Source organism: Halictus rubicundus, chromosome 1, assembly GCF_050948215.1.
Source record: "Halictus rubicundus isolate RS-2024b chromosome 1, iyHalRubi1_principal, whole genome shotgun sequence".
NCBI lineage: Eukaryota > Metazoa > Arthropoda > Insecta > Hymenoptera > Halictidae > Halictus > Halictus rubicundus.
In genome coordinates this window covers 8,518,354-8,537,996 of record NC_135149.1, presented here as the reverse complement: position 1 = coordinate 8,537,996, position 19,643 = coordinate 8,518,354, and the positions used below count along the sequence as shown (strand labels likewise).

The window sequence follows — 19,643 nt, the reverse complement described above, 5'->3', positions numbered from 1 at the left end:
TAGCATCCTGCGAACTGCTCTTGTGCAGTAGCAACATTTTTTGAATTTCCAAGTTGTCGAACATTTTCGAAAAATTTCCGCGTCCCTGATTGAGCTGTGACCGTTGCCGGACACCGGCTCGGTCGAAAAGACCGTCAACGTCGGTCCCTTGTCTAATTGCGCGGGATAAGCTTGGCAATTCCGCGACGGGACTGGGAAAGTCGCGGCGTGTCAACGATTTTAACTGCGATGTAAATCATGCCGATAAGTATCGCGCTGCCGTGTGCTGCCGCCACGTCGAGCAAGCAAGGTCGCGCCTCGCCGTCTCTCTCCCACCATCCCGTAATTAATCATTTTCGTACGGCACGCGATAACTCCACTTTCTTTTCCCTTTTACCGCACTTCCTCTCTGCGCCGTTCGCGCGGCCTTTTCCCAAACTACACCGACACATGCACACACACATACACACACGCACAAGGATATACACAGCTCAGCTCTGCTCGCAGTAACTCACTCACGCTGCCAACGATTAATTAAAAATCCCGCAACGGAGCGGTTGCTCGTGAGAACCGGTGCAAGTTCGGAACTAGGCTCGTTGCATAGAACTGAGTTTCTCAACGTTGGAAGTGCCTTTGGGGAGCTATTTGAATATCTGAGGGGGGGGGGGGGATATTAACGCATTGACTACCAAGTGACAAGTACTCTGGAATGCACTACAAAATTGAAGGAGTTTGTTTAGTGGGACCCAAAGTGCACAGTTATAATTTAACACGTTGATTACACCCTTAACCCTTATTCGAGCATTTTCTGACAGCATCATAGTTTAACTGTACAGAGTGTCCCAAAAAAGTGTATACACAGTTTGAATTTTGGTCCACTTATTATTTCTAATTAATTACAGCCTGAAAAGAAAGAAAAACCAGAAAGTTATGACCAGTTAAACAGTTGAACATTTTTTTAGAACAGCCTGTATTCAGTTTCACACAAGTCTCGCTTATTTAATTCGTATAAACGGTCAGAGCTATTAATTATTATTGTTAGTTACTTGACAATCAATGCTACTAGCATAGTCGCCAGATGAGGGGAGGGAGCACCAATTGAGGGGAAAAAGTTGCTCTCTCTCTCTCTCTCTCTCTCTTTCTCGGGACGCGTCACGTGATCGAGTAGTGGCGGAAGCGGGGAGGAATAACGTGGTAGAATGGGAAATTAGTGTGGGGGAACAAGTCTTGATCTGGCGACTATGGCTACTAGTATTATGACTAGACAGCGGATTTTATGCATTCATGACAAAAATGAGTAGGTGTACTATGAAACAGTAAACATAGTAGAAAAATTTTTAAATACTCTTATGTTATTTTCGACATATTAAACATATTAAGAAAGAAAATAACTTTCTGTATCACTTTAGCTTGCTGTAATTCAGGTAGAAAATTTTTGTTTTGCATAAAGATCTGCTGTCTAATAATGACTATCATTCTTATGCAAGTCAAGGGGCACGGTCCGGTGACCACCACGGCAGTCAAGGTAAATAATACGCTTCCATTCTTATATGCACATCTAGCGATGTGTTGAAAACTGTTTTGTTATTGCAGTATGGAAAATACTCTCGGAATCGTCAACACCGATTGAAAGTAAGCAGAAACCCTATTAATTCTTTTGGATTCCACAAAATCAAATAAAAGTTGGTCCATAAAAATATATAGTGATTCATTTTTTAAGGTGGACAATGAATTGCCCGCATGTGATCGACGTGGCAGTCAACGTGTTAAAAGCAGAGCTAGGGAAACAAAGAGTTTTGAAATAGTAAATAGACTTCAATATATTTATCATTTCGAGTGATACACGATTTCGCAACTCAATTTTTATTTGAAATAGTAATTACATAAAGAAATAGTTATTTCAACTATATATTTCAATCCTAACTCGTGCAAATGCTATTACAAAATGAGTATTTCGTTGAAATATAAGGTTGAAGTATTTCAAATTTTCCCCAGCCCTGGTTAAAAGCACTATGCTGAATCTAAGACTGGTATACATACATGGTATCATGGTAAACTACTACGTTATATCAACGATTGACAAGAAATTCGTTAGAACATGCTAATTTTTATGTCATCCCTTATCCTCTTTTTTTGCGACTAATATATTTCTCAATTGTAAATGTACTATATAATTATATCGTTTCAGCGCATAGTACATATCCTAGCATGTGCAATATATGGCTTTAACAGAAAATTTAACTTGAGCTAGTACACATGACATAGAATGTATTAAAAAGTCATTGGCATTCGTCATTTTGTCATTGTTAAAAATGCATATTTATTGGTAACACATGAAGTACTCCAAAGACTCTTTGCATATCGAGTTCAATAATTATAAAGCAATAATTATAAAGGTCGGAAACATGCCCGATTCAGCCGAGAAGTGAAAGTTTTAAGGGTGGTAAAACAATATTATTTGTTTGAAAAACCACCAATAAATATTTGCACCTAACTGCTGATTTCCGTTCAGCGTGGCGTCTTCTTTCCCGTTAGGTTGTTGGAACCTTAGACCATATAAACCTATAGACACGGCACAGATAATTTTGCTTGAAGCAAAGGTAATTGAATTTGTGACGTCACAGCTTCGAAAGATGTATAAGCTATGCTCATTCACCCATGGACCATAAGGACAGTGCCTATGGCTTATGGAGGGGAGGGGTATCAGCGGTTCATTGCAATTTATCAGGAAATGATTAATATATAAAGTATATTTTAGATACAAATGTTTATTCTATATGTTTTATTAAGGTACTACAATGAAGTATTAACTATTTTAGGAATCGATATTTGATTCTGAAGTTTAACAACTTTCGCATATTGTTCAGGTTACAGTATGTTTTTTACATATAAATCGATCACATTTACAACATTTTAAGGTAGTACTGCTATTTTTACATAATTTACATCTACCTCGCTTGTGATTAGTTATTATTAGGCTGCGTATCGTTATGCATTTATAGCAAAATTGAGTGGATGAAATTCAAAATTGTTGAAAAATTTTAAAAATTGAAGATGAATGTATGATTTCTCTTGTATTAAAACCATGAAAGGAAAGAAATAACATTCAATTTAGTTTCTACTTCTTGGGATCGACAATGTATAATGGCGGCGTAGTTTCGGCGCCGGTCTGCCGTGTCAGCCATTTTGAAATTATCTTGTGACGTCACAAATTCAGAGGTCTTTGCTTCACTGGAGTCTGGGCTTTTCTATACGCATACTATACCTATGCCGGGTCTATAAGTATATATGGTCTAAGGTTGGAACAACCCACTGCGCGGCGTTTTCCAGCTGTGAAAATCCCGACGGGCGAGCTGGCAGCTTGGGAACGACTTTCTGGACATTAAGGATTGGAATTCGCGGTGGAAGTACCGTAAATACGGCCGGCGTAAGTATCCTTTACGCCGGGGACACGGAACACCTGAAAAATTCGCATACTCGGATCTAGTGTCGGCGCTAATGCGGCCGATTGCCGGCTACCGCCAGGATACTCGTGTTTCACCCGTGGAAACGCGTGGGTTAGGGCTGTTCCTGCCGCGGCGTTAAGTTCGAATTTTATGGCCCGGCCCGGTAATCCGTTAGAAAGATTCGATTTCAGCTACATTTTAGCAGGGGCCATTTCGCAATGTTGCGCCGCCGCGAAACGTTACGACCAAGCATTTCGGGTTTCATAACCGCGATCAACGGGCAACACGGCCGATTGGCCGAGCGCCGTTTATGCAAATTTCGTGGCTCTCCAGGGCGGTTTTGAGAACCCTGCTCTCTTGCTGATTTCCGTCGTCTAATTTGCTTCGAAATGCCGCGGATATTATTGAAGATTTAATATCCGCGGCGTCGGTGGAATTTATGCACTCGTCCTTTGTGCGCGTCCGCGAATGTTCCCGAGCAACAATTTTTGCACGGCTGTTTATATAAGCAGAAAGTTTCCATTTTCTTTGCGGAATTGCGTCGGGGATTTGTGTGAAATGTAAGCGGATAATTCAAACTCATGAGGTCTGGCGTTTAGTTATGAATATTTATACGGTGCGGGGATTTACGCAGTCGTTGTTTGTGCACTGTGAATGTTCTTGCGAGACGATTTTTGTATAAGTGTTTATATAAACTAGAGGGTTTTTGTTTGGTTCCTTGACCGTTCTACTGGGGGTTTGAGTCAAATAAAATTGCATATTGCGAAGTCATGAAGCTGGCAATCTGGTTATAAATGATCACAGTATCACGCCTTCACTAGAATATTTAAAAAATTATTCTCCCGAATGAATCTATTACAGATTTGAAGATTGAACCTTCCCGTTTACACTGACTGTTTATAAACTTGATTTACGATTTTTTCTGCTGTTTTATGGAACAAAAGGAAGGAAGAAGTTTGGTCTACCTTACATTATTTTGGTGTACATTATTGCAAGGATGACACCTTTCATTCAAGGCTCAATAAATCGACTAGAAAAAATCAAGTTTCAAGAATTCGTTGTAAATGAAAAGCTCGGATCTTTAAACCTACGGGGATTTCAGTCACGAGATAAATTTTTTAATATTGTTACAGACTTTCCAATTTGAACATACTGGGCCAAAAAGCGTTTCCAGTTTCCCAAAATCATGTAAAAGTAACTTAAACAAAAATAAGGGATGGATGGCAAAAAGTAGGGGCTTGAAGCTTGAAAATGAGTCTAGATGTATTGTTGTATTATATTTTTTAATGAAATGATCGGAGTTTTAACACTAAACCTACCGAGCATTAACAGTATCTAGTAAATATTGCCTTATAAAAATGGGAACCCTAAATTTATTGAGATTGTCCGTAATTTTCAATATAATAAATGCTTGGACAAGGAAATTTATTCCACTATTTTCCATAAATGAATTTTTGCAGTTTCAATAATTGTAAAATATGAAACCGGTCAATCTCTCGCAGGGATCCTAACCGTTATAACCAAAAAGAAAAAAAGTCCTGGTATAACAAGTAAATAATGATTATAAGTAAATTGTTTTACTTGGTAAATTTTATCGTTGAGAGAAATTGATTTCGATCACTTGTAACAGTTATCAATGAGATAAAAATCCCTTGTTGGTAAATTTTATCGTTGAGAGAAATTCATTTCGACCACTTATAACAGTTATCAATGAGAGAAATTTATTTCGACCGCTCATAAGAGTTATTGACGAAGGAAATTTGTAATAGTTATTATTAAATAGTACAACTTTCAAATATCAGACAATCAATTATTTCATACATTTCGTATTCATAAAATTAATTGCTACAATCAAAATTTAATATGACAAACATGAGTTTTTCTTCTTCTTGACTTCTCTCATTGAGAACTGTTATGAGCGATCGAAATAAACTTCTCTCATCGATAACTGCTTCGAGCAGTCGAAACCATTTTTCTTCATCGATAACAGTTATCGAGGAGGATCCAATTTTTTCGACACTAGTAACCGTTATTTTTAACCAAAAAGTATAAAAATCGATATTTTTTCATCATTTTGTTCTTCGAAATTTTTTTAAACGTTTTGTCTAGATTATATTAAATTTCAATAATAATCTGTTACTTTTGGTCCCCGATTTCTCGAGAATTTAGTGCTGAAATACTTTTTGGATCCACTGTACGTCGCAGTTTTCGAAGGTGGCGTAGAAAACGGGCGCGTGCCACGCGATGCGTGAACGGAAACGGCAGCAATTATTAATTCGCATCGTAGACGGGGATAAATAGTGGACGGGAACGGTGTCGTGGTGAGGTGTTCATAAATAAGGCCGAAAGTATGATTCTGGTCGATAACCACCTCGGGGTAATTAAAACCCCGGGGTGGTTAGAATACGTTCGAGGCTCTGCCCGTTCTTGAGGAATGTTGGTGGGGATATTTATATGGCACGGGACCGTGAAGAAGGGACTCGGTTTAGACGTGGTCGCGTGGTACTTTCAGCCTTTCCTTGCTTTTATTCGCCCTTTTTCTTCGCCGCATCTTCGTCCTTTCTACGCCGCGAGCAATCACCATGAATCACCGTTTAGAATCGACAAGCCGGCAGTTTCACGGGGTGCTAGTCTACCGGTCCCTTCATCATCGATTTTTGTTGACTCTGGGAACGCGCGATCATTCACGATTACATAATTGCGCCCGGGTAACGCAGTTAATCGAAAGGACATTATCGCGTTTCCATTACATTTTGCATCGTTGATTTTAACATTTCATTTTCCACCGATGATACTAAATTCAAATCTAATGACTTTAAATCGGAATGGTTAATGAAATCGCTAGCCAACCCTTGAAGAGACATTTTATTTTGCAGTTCCTTTTTAATGGTCCATATTAATGGAAATGATAAATGAAATTGCTGGATTATTCCTGAAGAGTTTTATTTTTCACTTCACTTTTAATGGTTGTTATTCAGTTTCAAGCTAATGATATTAATTTAAATAGTAGGGAAAATTTGCAGGCTCACCTTTGAATAGCCAGGATTCTATTTTCCACTTTATCTTTCACGGTTACCATTAAATTGAAAGCTAATGATATTAAGTGGAAGTACAAATGGAACCATGATTTTAATTTCTATTTCCTTTTTGCTCGTTCGATTTTAAAGTTAAAAGCTGATTATCTTTGAATAGCCAGGATTTTATTTTCTACCTCACACTCCACAGATGATGCTTTTAAAGTTAATGCTAAATTAAAATAGTAAATGAAATTGCAGACACGCCATTGAAAAGCCGGAATATTATTTGACATATTCAACTTCCTTTTGTTCACAAGAACTGTAAATAATTTTAAACGTACTGTTAGTCAGAGTCATCTGATTTGTACAATATAATTCTGACTTGTTCTCATAATTGTTCTTGCTCCAAACATTTTGTCAGAAAGATGTACAGAAATCTGTTTGAAAAATAATTTGAATGACAGTTTAATAAAACGAAATAACTAAGAGAATTTTCTCGATTGCAAAAAATTCATGTACCAACAATGTTGTATTTCTTTGCAAGGGCCAATTTCTCAGGTTATTTGGAGTAACTTTTTCCTTTGCGAAAATGTTATCCGCGGCTTCGTTAATGAATTATTAAAGTTAACGGGACCCGTCGTTGATTAGCGCGACTGATTGGTCAACGTGTTTCCTCGATAACTCCTTAACAAAGCCGCGGAGAACATTTTCGTAAAGGAAAAAGCAACAATTGTCTCCACAGACCTCCAGGTCCAACTCGCGCATGAGAAAGTTAATAATCGAGCGAAAAAAACATGTGACTGTAATTTAATGCATCCGCGTATAATGAATAAAACAGGTCCGCGTATTCAAGGTTCATACATTATTTCATGAACCTCAAAAGACGGGAGCCTCGCCGTTTAATTACGAACCAGAAAAATCCGTGCTCCGAATGAAAACGCCCGCCTCATAATTAACACGGGCGTGTTTCTTTTATTCTCGATTGATCGATCCAGCGAGATCCTTATTTCGAAGCAATGAGTCGAGCAGTTGCAATCCATTTCTCGGGCCGTGCGCGCGCACCGTAGAATAATAATCCGCGGCGTATTATCGGAACCGGTATTGAAATAAATGACCTGCGCGGTCCGAGGTTCCGGTACGCGATTATACATATTTCATATTTCCATACAATTATCATTAACGGCTCGAATTAACGAGCGGCGCGCCCTCCTGAGGGAGGCAGCTGAACGTCTTCTGTCTTTCGTCTTAAGTTGTTAGGTGCTACTATCGTCCCGCGGTTCCGAGGCTTATTTAAGACCCGACGAAAGAATGTAATTCCATGGAAGCCATAATAAATAACGGATAAAGCATTTCGCGAAACTCGTTTCCTGCGCTCGTCGCGGACTCCGAGGATTACACGGCCCTCGAGGGATTCGGTCGTCGTTGTCTCTTTATTTTTTTTTTTTTTTAATTCTTTTTTCCGACTTTTTCTGCGACATCGGTTGAGGATAATTGAAGTCGACGGCGAAATTTCTGAGAATGTGTTTTGATAGTCACGAGAAAAATAACACACACGACAGCGCTTTTCAATTAATCTTCCGGAATTCCGTTCTGCCGCCATAATCTTGATCTCTCTAAATATTATACTCTCTGTAATCCGTGGTTTTCGAAAGCGAGTCGGTTTTTTGTCGCCGAGGGATTCGTTCATTTGTAAATGACGCGGTGCATTATGGTCACTTCAGAAGGAGTTTAAGTAGGCGACGATGAGATGAAATGCGAAGCAGTGTTTTGATTCGAGTAATTTGAAAGTTTTAGTTTTTAGTTCGATTGTAATGTGCTTATTTGGACAAGATTTTTATTGAAACATTATTTAGACGACATTTTTTTATGACACTTATTTTAGTAATTTATCAAGCTTAGAAAAATCATAATTTAAAATTTAAATGCTTTTCTTATTGTAATTTATCTTGCTTAGACTCTTTATTTGTAACACAATGTAAATCAATTTTAATTTTGATAGTTGACGATACATTCTTATAAATAACACACTGTCAACATGTTGAACAACTTGCTCCAGTCACTAGCCAAGTTAGGTTAGGTGCTTTATTCCGAAACAATTTGAATCAATTTCAATAGTAATCTTGGTTGTTTCAGTAATCAATTTTAGTTGTTCAATAAAATGATGTCGCTTGTCTTACGAATAATACAAAATATTGATGATATAGGTTACACTGAATTTTTCATATTTCATTTTTCAAGTAGCTAGTTGCTATACGTAAGAACCAAAATGTATAAGATGATTCAGAAGCAGCATTAAAGTATGATGTATTTGTTAAAAGTGTATAAAATTTCCGATAGCAATAACGATTTTATTTCCACTGTAAAAAGTCGCTTCTACTAACATAGTCCCATAATTTTTCTGGGAAGTATTATTTGAACCAACATAATTTGAAATATCCGCGACAGCAAAATAAAGCAAATTATACAGTGTGTCCCACGAACTCTGTCCACTTGAATATCTTGGTTATTTCAAACAATACAAGAAAATGTTACTTACAGAGGTTGTAGGGTTTAAGAAACTACATAATATGGTATAAATGATATTCTTGCAAGTGGAGACGTAGAGAAAATATAGAGGTCACCTTTGTTTTTCTTAAATGGAATGTTCAATTTTTTATGCTCGATTTCGATAGATTGACGTATCCTGAATATAAAAGTACTAAAGTGTATATGTCCTAAAATTTACCGTTGCTGATGCATTTTTCGTATTTAAGGTCACGTGAAGGTCATAATATTACAGCTCGTTGAATTCGTCTTGACCTTGGCTATCATATAGCGATAATAAAAATATGTCATTCCATTTAAAAAAACTTCGATGACCTTGAAATCACAAAAAATATAACCTTGAACAAATTATTTTGCCTACCATAATATTAGCTCTTCTGAACCAACTAATGTTTTCCTCTGAAATTTTCTTCTATCATAAAAAACAATTAAAACATTTAAAAAAATAGATATATTTTTACATCAACCTAATATTAAAACAAAATGATATTGTGGAATGATATTAAATTGAAAGAGGGTGCTAAGAGGAAGTTCGCAGAGCAATTTGAACTGTGAAGGGGTGAAATACGAGTAGCTCGAAAGAACGTTTAGCGGTGTCAAATCCGTCCCCGTTCGTGTTTAATTATCAAATTTCCGGTTGCGTCGCGATGTGCGACTAGCTCCGACACGCCATCGAATGCAAATCTGGAAGCAAAGTCCGGGGAAACCGGAAATAGCCGGTGGCCGAGCGTGAGGCTCTCTAGGGCCACCTGTCCCCCGATACAGAAATCAAAAGCGGAAGTCTGTCTTCGCACAGGAAACATCGATCCGTGGCAGTAGCTTCTTATCAGCCACAGCCGTGTCAACTTTATAGTCGACTTGTAATTACTGACTACTGTAATACTAGTACTGAAAAATGATTTCCATAATTTTGCATTTCACATTCCATATTTTACACAATTTCTTCAATATTCTTCTTAGGTAGAATTATTTTTAACATTTTGAAACGTTGGATCTTAATAAGTATTTAAAAAAAAATTAATTCCATAATTTGTATTTTTATAATAATGTATTTTTACATTCGACATTTTCCACAACGCATTCTCTTCAATACTCTCCTTAGGTAGAATCACTTTTAACATTTTATGATGTAAGTCATTCAGAAAAATGAATATCATATTTTCAGTTTTTGTTGCTGAACTTTATTATCAATTCACGCAAGAATAGCGGTATCGGACCAGTCAAATATTTAGATTTATTGTTTAAAATGCCTTCAAAGGTGTCATTACGTATGCACATATCTGATCTTATTTAAGTGGGAATTTTTCTCCAATGTATAATTTATAAGGCGAGATATAATCCCATGTCGAAGATCATAAAAGTCTTCACATTTTCGTCTAGTTTTACGAATAATGTGAATATTCAACGAATTCGCCTAACGTCTATTTAGCACTTTCACTATCAACTGCTTTTAATGACAGAATTATGACTTTGCTAGCCTTCGCGTGTAGAGATAAAAATTTTATTATAATGATACACATGATATAAGTCTTCATTTGGAAAATAATTACTTTCTAAATTTCTAATCCTTGACAGCAAACATTTCCTCATCGGAGAATGCAACACAGGATTCAAAATATTATAAGATAGAGTGGAGTTATAGTAAACTTTCATAGAAACTAAATTATTGATCGTTAAAAATTGACAGAATTGTAAGAAATAAATTAACATTAATAGTAAAATTTAATAATTCTTTTGATACAAATAACCACGTTGTATTAAAAGTATTTAGTCATCTTGTTTTGTTGGCCATATTTATTGAGTATATTTATGCAATCATAACAAGTAAATAACAAAGAGTGTATTATTTAATCTTCTCGTGAAAACTTCCTGTACTCTCATTAGAATTAAATTAGAAATTAGAAATAAGGGCCATGTGATTTTGCATGTTCTTATAATTTTTTCACATGCCTTAAATTTTGATTAAACAATTGCAGTGATGTAGAAAAATTTAAAAATACTATAATTTCGCCTTCACCTCATCAAGATTAATAGTAAATAAAATGAGTCCTCGTTTGCCTCTTGTTTATAGCAATTGTTCAAGGAAACATGTAGATTTTAATGAATATTCTCACTCTAATGATGTATAGTATGTGCATGTAACATAGAACTAACCCAAAATTAATTATTCATAAGCTATAGTATCACAGTAATAAATCGATTGGTACGTATACTTCATTATCGGTGCATTCTACAACAATAAGGTCAGATATTATATCGAGAAAAATTAAAGTTACCTATATATATATAGGAGAATTCTATATAATAGGTATTTTTGTATTTCACTTTCTAAGAGTATGAAAAGGAAATAGCACTACTAATGGGGTGACCTGTTAGTTTGAAATTGTACTAATTCACACTTTGACTACACATTCAAAAATTAAAATGATTAAATGTTTACAAGGGGGGACCTAGCTCCAATGACCTTGCCCTTGAAATATCTTGTTGAGATCAACATTCCGAGCAACTTTTTCCTATACGTTTCCCTATATGCCCTTCTGACTAAATAAACCCATTGCCTCGAACTTTTGACGGCCACTGTACGCCTCGAAGCCTCAAAGGATCGTGCCCCAAAGCAACGAAAAAAAGCGTACCAAGAATTTCAGTCTGGTTCATTAAAACATCGACAGTGATTTCGTGGGGCACGTTTCCACTAGCGCGGCGCCGAGCGCCGACGAATTACAATTTACCAGGATGATTTCACGAAGAATCCTTTCGAGAAAAAAAAAAAATGTTCGCGTTACCGTTCGCCGTGTCCTTATTAAAAGGGCCCCCCGTTCTTCGCACGGGCTCTCGGCGGGCCTCGCGCGCTTACGCTTGTTAGCCTGTTCGAAACGAGAGCGGTGCGCGCGGTTAATCCGCCGAATTATTATCATTATCGTTAATCAGCCGCCGCGGCGCGTTCGATTGGTACGTTCACACGATCCGCCGATAATTTTGTATCGATCATTAGGTTTATTGGGCCGGGTGCCCGGGGGCAGAGTTATCGATGACTTACGGCCCATAGGATCAAAGTGCAGTAATTATTCGCGGCGTGAAGGAAATAATCGGTTCCTTGATTGCTCAATTCCTCCCACCATCGCGCCAAGAGGGCAGCCTTCTTAAATCGTTACTCATCCTCGAAAAACCAAGCCCGAGCCTGACCCAGCCCGGCCCTGTCCACTCGCGTTCCGACTTTTAATTTGCGTATTAGCGACCCTCTATACGCCCGATAATTAGTCCCCATCAATGGGATCATTAATATTCCCCGCGACGGACCGCCTAAATGCAATCTCGCCTGACGTCGCCGGGGACCCGGACCACGATCGCGATCGCGATCTATCGATCGATCCTCGGGCTTGACAGTCGCCGCCGTTAATCGGGACCGTCGCCACGATCGGAATGGTCGTATTGCTAACAATTCGGGGATCGGCGATCGAGAAATCGGTTGCCAAAGAAAGAGCAAGAGAGAGAGAGAGAGAGAGAGGACATGAGGATTTTTTGGATAAGAAGTTCGATGGCTGGGCTAGCTGTCAGATGGTACAGCTGGGAGACAGGATATGGGATGAAGGGAGATTTGCTGGAAGGATTCTTTGATTTGAAACAGGCGATGGACGGGATGGAAGGGGTTTGACAACGTGGTGGGGAATTTGTTGTGGAAGCCAAATTTTGGTTAAAACTTTGTCTAGACATATAATCGTTGTATTGCTTCCGGAGAAAAATGAGAAACATTGGTTCGAGGCTTTCTACTCCACCCTTTTGCAGATTATATTCGCCATTTTGCATACCAAATCCGCTAATTGCAGGTCAAATACACTTTTTTGCAAATCGCATTCACCCTTTTGCAAATCAAGTTTTGCCTGAAAATTTGTGTTATATTGATTTAATAGTATACACATTAGGGTGGCTTTTATTTAATACTGATGAAAATTTTTTCCGATATTTTGTTTATGCTCCCCCCCCCCGGATTCTTCCAATTAATATCAAGAAAATCTATGTAAAGTTTAAGCTCGATCGGATAATGGGAAAACGTGCCCCTCGGCACTTAAACATGAAAATAATTAATTAAATGTTCATAAAATTGGTTTTCTTCAATATCTTCTAAATTATTGACAGAATCGAACGGTTTATTTTAGAGGGTTTTTCGAAACGTAGTTCTGTTTATAAGACCTTTACCCTTGATAAAGTGGAACCTGAACATATTTTTTGACTTACACTAAAAAAAAATATATGCAATTTCCTGCAAAATTAATTTGCAATTAACCAGTCAGCTGTGGCGACCTCTTTGTGCGTCGCGAGAATCAAGCGATGACGGATATAGTCGTCATGACACGAAATACTGCCATTTCTCCAGTACGGATATAGTCGTCAAACACAGTTGACTGGTTCAGAAAAAGTAAATTCCGCAAGTTAAAAAAATTCACATTTTTCGTTAATGTTTATTGATAAAAGATGATACACTTCTGTTTTCAAATTTCAAAAACAAAAACGGTTGTGTTACGAAAAAAGTAATACGATATAAAAGACGTAGCCTGTTCAAATGTACCAGTTTTGTCGAATATATTTTTCGATACAGTCAATAATTTAGAAGATATTCGAGAAAAACGATTTTATGAGAATTTAATTAATTGTTCTAATGTTCAAGAGCCCGGGGGCACGTTTTCCCGTTATCCGCGGGTGCTCAAACTTTGCACAGATTTCAATATTTCAATTATAAACAAAATTCAAAAGTCGAAAATAAGAGCCACTCTAGTACACATACACATAGCTCCACTTATAATTGTGTCATTTTGAAATCATAATACTGCCCATCGTTACCCGCAGACCGCAATAACCCTATTCTCTCGTACACAGCGAACGAGATTGCAACGGTTCTATCAGTTCTATGCTGTATTTCTGAGGAGCTGGCGAGGGTTCGCTCGGACAGGACCTGCGAAGCGAATATTTACCTTCAACCGACACTAGTCGCACCTGTGCGTTTACGGAACCTGACACGGAAGCGCGGCTAGCATTCCGTAACCGGAAGGGATGTTCCCCGGTGTGTTCTAACCCCCTGAAACTCATCAGGCCGAGGTTTTCTGTCGCAGGAAACACGTTGATAGTTAAAAGGGGGTCGGGCCCCGTCGAACCGTGACTGCCGTGTGGACGACACGAACTGCCAGGAAGAGTCAAGTTGTCGGTTTCGAATGTGTTCGGAACGTTTTGATGGTCTCGGGGTAAATTGCCCGGAGCTTTTTGCACCTCGCGGTCGATTGCCTTCGATATTTGCCGTCATCCACACGATACGGAAGTGGTAGCCAGGCTGCGAAAATTGTTTCATGGTCGCAGAGGTGCGAACGATTTCTAATCGATAGTCTGCGATTTATAAGAAAAATGAGCAGATCAAATTTGAAACGGTACGAACATCGGAGACATTAAAAACCGTTTTATTATTATTTTTCATATATCACGACTGTTAATACTGCAAATACGTTTCCATTTATTTATTTTTTTTTGCTCCTTACAATCAGTGCAGAACATTTCTATTTTGCATAGAGCTCTGCAGTTCGTTCTCGAGGAGTTTCTATTTTTATTTTTGAATATTTATTTTATTTATTAGAGAACCTAAATTCGGCTTTAGTCTAGCTGAGATCTGACTTAGTTGATTGATTTTGTTTTGTGATACGAATATTGTGACGGAAGGCAGTTTTATGTTTTACTGCCTGTAAATAAATTGCAGGGGATTAAACTTACTGTGCGTCGTCAAATTGAAACATTCGAATCATTATCTATTAATTTCGGAGAAATGTAACATTAATTTGAATTGCTCATTCTCACAGGCAATTATACCGTTCAAAATCCAATTATTCAGTATCAAATTAAAATGTTTGAATCACTGGTTTTCTGCTTCTCTTGTAACTAAATGTAATATTAATGTTAATTTTTCATCTTTATATGAAATTATGTATACCTCTCAACCGTGTGAATCTGTTTATGAATACGCATCAGTATATTACTGTACTATTTCCTTTTTCATGTTAGCCTCAATGTTATTATAATTGTTTCAGGGGTAAAATACTGGGAACATCCCTTCCGGTTACGGAGTGCTAGCTGCACTTCCTTGTCAGGTTCCGTTGCAGCACAGGTGCATCTGCTGGCGGTTGAAGCAGTACAGGAAGAAAGAGTCCAAATGCAATTTGTTACGCAGGATGAGGCTCTTTAAATTACCATACTGACTTGCGTTAACCATTATCTTGATAGAAAGTAGGTCAGGTTCGGGGATGGTTAAGGAACGCATCAATGAGGCTACGTTGAATGAAATTGTTTTATTAACGGAAACGCGTTGAAGACACTCAACGACACTGAGTCATTAAACAAGAATTAACAAGTATCACACTTTTATCTACCTGCATCAAAAATTCTTAAAATAGCATGTTATAAATATTTTCTGTCAAGTTCACTTTTGCCTATACTAAAATTAAAACTATTAAAACTATATTAAAATACAGACTACAGTGTTTACTCGATAGATGTCCGAAACACGGGTCTAGCCAGGGACATATATCGGACAGCGAAGCTCTAGAGGCTTCGGTTCGTGGTCCCTCACGGGGTATACCCCGCAACAATGGGGATAGTTCTGGAACTTTTATCGGTTAGGCATTTGAGACGTATATAGAGTAAATACTGTATTGTAACAGAAGCATTATTATTTTATTCTCAAATAATTTCTAACTTTTACATTGTAAATAGTTCTCTTTAGTGTATTATATTAGCATAGTATTCAATCTTTCCAAAATTATTGTATATTCTTATTTCATGTTGTGCTTCTTTTTTTAAAGTTTCTCCAAATGCTTTTGGGTTTCTATAATAGATTGATCTTAATAATCAATTTTTATTAAAATAATGTGCTATCGAGTCCTAGAACCTGCTACAACGAAAAATTTAATATAGAAAAACAGTAATGCCGAATCAAAATGGTCATAACTCTCTTGTGACACTCTGTATAAGGTATAGATAAGCAGAATGCTCTTTAATTTCGGATGTACTAAGATATGTTTAGCGCCTGCCGAACAAAAATTATTGTCTCGGCTACTGTATTGACTCTTTCAATAAATAACGCTGATTCCATCTCAAAACGTTCTCGGAATGATCATAAGAAAAATGTGCATAAATTTCAGAATTTTCTTAAGACCATGCATAAACATCCGATCAGATGATGTAAACCGTAACCGCAAAAAACCTAAATAATACATCTCGATATCCTTCGTCCTCGAAAAAGCAGATTCGTCCGTAAGATACCGCGAACATATATTTCAGTAGTAACGAAAAAGAAGCTTTTCAAACCGAGCACACTCATCCGGATTGCACTCCATTAAAAATCGAACACGTTCCATATTCATGAGGCGGGCCCGTAGCGGCCTGAATTTTTATTAACATATTCATCACCGAATACGGTGTATCGCGGGCATGTACAACGAGCATCAGGCTCATCAACGGCAGTCCGCGGAGCGCATAAATTAGGCATAAATTCGGCGTTCGCGCGGAATGAGCGAACGGGGGCGCGTCGATTGCCGGAGCGGAGGCCAATTAAACGCGGATTTATTAACAAGGTGTCGAAACCGTTGTGTCAAGCGGCGAACGACTAAGCTCTGTCCGCGGTCATTTGTAAGCGGGACTGTTTCGCAACGTACCGAATTAATGGCGAACTCTTTTCGCCGCCTTCCATGCGCGAGGGCCTCGGGCATAAATCATAATTAAATCCGAATGATCGACAATCATTTGTATCAGTTTTTGTCCGGGCGCAGCTGCGGCGTTACCGGCCCGAGCTTTCGATGCACTTTCGATCCCGGCACGGCACCGGCACTGTACCGCGATGCAGCACGGTTATGCAGCACGGTTGTGCAGCACGGTGCATCGTAAACCAGTTTCACGTGCCGCGCCGCGCGCGCCGGGACGATTAAACGCACGTAACGCAGCGATTTTCAAAGAGCGGTTCCTCCCGCGGGATTCTTACATAATTTATCCGTAATCTTTCCGCGCCGATCGATTTGCACGATTCATTATATCATTTGTCATACCTCAAGGACCCGGCCAGCCGCGAGAGTATCGACCTGATGCCCGATTCCGATTCGATTATTTATCCCGTCCTTTTTATGCCCGACCGCAGCTGCCGGCATCGCGTTCTGTAACGCACGGGTTATCCTTGGCGTTGTTGTACTGGGTGGTTTGGAAACAACATGAAAAATTAAGGAACATTACAACCTGTTGCTTAGTAGCTGACCTGATCCAGTGATAGATCACTTCAGTTTCACGTCTGGCTGAAATTCGCACTCGCAAATCGCTATTTAATTTCTATGAGATATTTTATTTCTTTTGGTTCAACTCATAACTACATTCATACTAATTAAAATGCTACTTCTTTTTCATTTCAGACCAATAGAACCACTGGAATCGTGTCAGCCGAAAAGGCACTTTTCAAAAATATAATCCTATCCAACGAATTATAGCTCCTATAATTTTAAGAGTTTTGGCTTCAAAAAATTATATTGTATAGTCGAAATAACAGAAAATATGTATGCAAAACCTTTATACAAAATGGTCGTCCCATTTCTTTACAAAAATTTTCGCAAAAGGCCTATAAAATGAATCTCTTGATGTTCTAGATATTAGTTTCATATTTTATGCTATTAGAAATCAAATTATTGTGTTATTATAAATCGTAATTGGTCAGAATCAGAAGATACTAAAGATTGCTTTTTCCATACGAAAATTTTTTAAGTTGCAATAGTTCCAACGCAGAAATGACATTTTTTAAATTAATCGTCATCCTGTTTAAATGCTCGAAGCTATAACAATTTTGATGTGCTGACTTTTTGAACAGTTTTGTGGGCCAGTTACCTTAATCCCGATGATTTATGTTACAATTAAACTGAAAGTTTATGAGAATTTACACTTTCAGAGACTTTAAAGAAACTGTTCTTCCCCTATCAATGCCCTCAGTAAAGTAAACATAAAACGATACTGCATTCAATTTTATTACATATTGCACATTACAATTTTTTGGAAATTTGTGTTCGCTATAAAAGTATGATATTTTGTAGTGTAGTCGTAATGAGCGTAATAAAACTCTCAGTACCAGAAATAAACTTCTTACCGCATGTACTTTTTCGTAATTAATGTCTGAATTTATGAATTTGTGCAAACATCCCCAACCTTGTAATTAGTGAATATGTTTTTGTAATAAAACGGTGAAAGCCTCCTCTATACAGCGGTAAGGGCCTCGTGTGTACTTTAGGTACTGGTTTGCTAATATACGCACAAATATTTATATAACGTTTATTTACAATACGACAGAGACACTAATGAGACAAAACAAAAATTTTCAAAAGTAAAAAAATATAAATAAAATCTACAGTTTCTCACCTTAAAAATTATAAGTTCGGGTTTGGGCAAGTCTTCTTACCCAAAATAAAAATTATTTTAATACAACATTTCTTAGCGAGGACAACCGAGACCAATATAAGTTAGTCTGTTCACACGATTTATTTTAAAAAATCATATCAGGAAGTCGTATCTTCAGTTATAATTAGACGGTTCGTTCATTAGAATTATGTTATTTTATCTGCTGTGTACTCAACAAAAATTCTTAAATATATCACCTACAAAGTATGAAGTGAAGCCTCCACATAATAGGAAATTAATTCTTATTCCCAGAACACAAATTTTTATAGAGTTTGATACTAAACAATTTTTTAAATTTTATTTATTCCAAGATCAATGGTCACAAATCCACATTTTCACTTATAGTAATAAGTGGACGGCGGATTTTATGCATTTCTGACAAATGTGAGTGGACGTTATCTAGAACAGGAAAAATATTAGAAGAATTTAAATATATTATTATATTATTTTCAATCTAATAAACATAATAAGAAAGAAATTTTATTTTGCATCAAGTTCCGCAGTCTAATAATAACACATCCCCAATTCTTTTATCTCTCAACAAGAACGGTCATTTGAAATTTTGCAGCAACCGTTGCCTCGATCCGTATTCGAGGCGTGCTTTATACAAAAATATTAATCTTAATATTTCATCCGAGCATTACTCTGGAAGCGGTCGATCCTTTTTTCGCAACACCCTGTGAACGACCGTAGCATAACGAACGAACGTTCGGTGCTCTCTTGCGAAATCACGACGCGTGCACGAACGCGTGCACCTTTTGACTTTAATCCTCCGCAAGACGAAGAGAGGAGCAGAGAGGAAGAGAGCGAGTGGAAAGGTGAAGAGGGAGGACAGGGGATGCAGCCCGTTTCATGCCGATCCGTTATTAACTTACGTAATCCCGTAAGGGCTTTCTTCCAGTAGCCGTTCATTAACGAAACCTGTTGCCCGAGATACGCGAAACGAACGCTCGCGCATTAAACGTCGAAACCGAGCGGGCGCTCTCGCATGCCTCGTGATTTAATTCGCGGCAGATGCACCTGTGTGTAATAGCAGGACCCAGGCTTCCTGCCCCCGGAAACTCGAAAGAGAGAGAGGGGGGGGGGGGAGACGATCGTCAGAAAAATTTCGATTCTTTTCTCTCTTTTCGACGTTCGTTCCACGCCCGTTGCGCGTTTCTTTTCGCCGCGCATGCGGTTCGTAATCGGTGAAACTCCG

The 19,643-nt window shown here is 38.0% G+C and overlaps 1 long non-coding RNA gene across 1 annotated transcript in view; it reads left to right on the top strand.

The window, feature by feature from the left end:
- LOC143353621 (uncharacterized) overlaps positions 1-15,416 on the top strand; it is a 40,415-nt gene extending 24,999 nt beyond the window's left edge. Inside the window, exon 3 of the long non-coding RNA XR_013082184.1 lies at positions 15,052-15,416. This is a non-coding gene — a long non-coding RNA (uncharacterized LOC143353621). The remainder of the gene's footprint in view (positions 1-15,051) is intronic.
- The last annotated feature ends 4,227 nt before the right edge of the window (positions 15,417-19,643 follow it).